Here is a 3,060-nt window from a genome sequence, read left to right as displayed (position 1 = left end):
GTTAGAATATAGTAGATATTACACCAATATGAATTAAGAATGAGTTCATTACAGTACCTTAAGTGGTGATTTATTTTCTTATACTAACGGAGCTTACGAGTTTTCTGTCAAGTTTTGTGTTGTGAAGTTTTCAAGTTTTGGGTAAAGATTCGATGGACTATGGAATAAGGAGTGGCAAGAGCCTGAGCTTGGGGATTCCCAAGGAACCCCAAGGTAATATTCAAGGATGACCAAGAGCCTAAGCTTGGGGATGCCCCGGATGGCATCCCCTCTTTCGTCTTCGTTCATCGGTAACTTTACTTGGAGCTATATTTTTATTCACCACATGATATGTGTTTTGCTTGGAGCGTCATTTTCTTTTGTTAGTATTTGCCTGCTGTTATTTATAATAATGTTTTGCATTTCTATTTTCAATAAAAATGTCAAGGATAGCCTTTACCATGCTTATTTTGCAAGTATACATGTTGCTGTTTCAAAACAGAAAGTTTACCGCTGTTGCAAAAATTCCCTAGAAAATTCAGAATGTGATAAAATGTTGAAACCTTTTGAATATTAAGCTCTTATAAATTCACTACAGTGGGAATTTTCTTTCATAATTTTTGGAGTTAGGGAAGTATGATGAATCTTGCATTCTTTACAGACTGTCCTGTTTAGGCAGATTGCTGTTATGTTTGCATTGTTTGCATATGTTTGCTTGTTTAATGATTCTATTTGATGATAGGAGTATTAAATATGCAGAGGCATTTAGTATGCAATGTTGAATAATAATTTTAGTGATTTGCTACAGTAGAGTATGATAAGGTTTTTGCATTGGTTTATACTAACTTATCTCACGAGTCCTTTTGAGTTTTGTGTGGATGAAGCTCTTGAGATTTGGGGAGACCGTGATATGAGAGGAATTAAGGAGACACAAAAGCTCAAGCTTGGGGATGCCCAAGGCATCCCAAGATAATATTTCAAGAAGTCTCAAGCGTCTAAGCTTGGGGATGCCCCGGTTGGCATCCCACCTTTCTTCTTCAACAATTATCGGTTAGTATCGGTTGAGCCTAAGTTTTTGCTTCTTCACATGAGTGCTATCCTTGAAATGTAGTTTTATTTTGTTTTGCTTGCTGTTTGAATAATATTCCAAGATCTGAAATTCTTAAATGGGAGAGAGTCTTCACATAGCTACATAATTATTTAACTACTCATTGATCTTCACTTATATCTTTTTGGAGTAGTTTGTCATTTACTCGTGTGCTTCACTTATATCCTATGGGTAAATGGTTGAATGATTTGAATGTCATAAATCTGAAATTATATATGTTTCATATGCCTTTCCCGTGGGGAGTAATGCCTTCACATATAAGAAGTAGAGGTGGTAAAATTTTTGAAGGTTAGCAAACATTGTATTGGTCACTTGAACAATTCATGAAAGAATGTTGAAGGAAGAGAGATTTCACATATAAATATACTATCTTGGACATCTTCTATGATTGTGAGCCCCATTAATTATTTTCACACCTGAGCAAATTAGTTGAAGTTGGACAAGGAAGACAACATAATGAGTTATGCTTGGGTATATTTGTATAGAAGTTATATTGTTATGGATCCTCTAACATGTGGTGCTTGCTATTTAGAATCCTTTGCTAGCCAAAATATCTGTACTAAGCGGGAATACTGCTTGTGCATCCAAATTCCTTGAACCAAGTTTCTTCCATGAGTGTCCACCATATCTACCTATATGCGGTATTTACCTGCCGTTCCAAGTAAATTTGCATGTGCCAAACTCTAAACCTTCAAATAATAATCTGTTTTGTATGCCCAAATCGCTCATGTAGCGACTAGGGGCTGTCAGTATCTTCCATGCTAGGTGGGTTATTCTCACGATGAGTGGACTCCGCTCATCATTCACGAGAAAATGGCTGGTAACTGGGATGCCCAGTCCTATGATCAAAGGATCAAAAACAAGATCGCAAATAATTTAAACGAAACTCCCCCAGGAATGTTGATAGTTGGACGGCACCTGTTGTTTCGGACAAGCCGTGGAGTGTGAATGTTGGTGGAGGGGGAGTAAAAACTTTACCTTTCTGCATGGGAACCGCCTATAATGTATCTAGTATGGAAGATATTGGGAACTCTTGGTCGTTATGTTGACAATGAAAGCATACCTCTCAAAATTATTTTCATCTCTGTTTTTGCTTCGAGCTCTGGCACCTCTGCAAATCGCTGCTTCCCTCTGCGAAGGTCCTACCTTTTACTTTTATGCAAGAGTCAATATTATTCCTTCTCATTCCAACCTACTCTTTAGTTGGCAAGCATCATGTGATGGAAAGATCTATGCATATATGGCCATTCAAATATATTTGAGCATGAATTATTACTGTTGACATTACCCTTGAGGTAAAAGGTTGGGAGGCGAAACATTAAGCCCCTATCTTTCTCTATGTTCGATGAATACTATCACCATCTCTTCGCCGAACTAGTGCACCTATACAATTTACCATTGTATTGGGTGTGTTGGGGACACAAGAGACTCTTTGTTATTTGGTTGCAGGGTTGCTTGAGAGAGACCATCTTCATCCTACACCTCCCACGGATTGATAAACCTTAGGTCATCCACTTGAGGGAAATTTGCTACTGTCCTACAAACCTCTGGACTTGGAGGCCCAACAACGTCTACAAGAAGAAGGTTGTGTAGTAGACATCAATGCCGTTGCGGCTTGATCGGACTCCTTCATCTTGATTTGATGGTATCCGGAATATGCATCGAGGAAACACAGTGAGTCATGTCCTGCGGTTGCACCGAGAATCTGATCAATGCGAGGGAGGGGGAAGGGATCCTTAGGGCAGGCCTTGTTAAGGTCTTTGAAATCGACGCACAGGCGCCAGGATTTATCCTTCTTTGGTACCATCACCAGGTTTGCTAGCCAGTCCGGGTGTTTTATTTCACTGATGAATCCGGCCTCCAGTAATTTGGCTAGCTCCTCTCCCATGGCTTCTCGTTTAGGTTCAGAAAAACGCCGCAATGTTTGCTTGACTGGTTTATATCCCTTCAAGATATTAAGGCTGTGTTCGGCC

This window comes from Aegilops tauschii, chromosome 7 (genome assembly GCF_002575655.3).
Source record: "Aegilops tauschii subsp. strangulata cultivar AL8/78 chromosome 7, Aet v6.0, whole genome shotgun sequence".
Lineage (NCBI taxonomy): Eukaryota > Viridiplantae > Streptophyta > Magnoliopsida > Poales > Poaceae > Aegilops > Aegilops tauschii.
The sequence above is the reverse complement of the archived record's forward strand: the minus strand, read 5'-3'. Positions refer to the sequence as shown.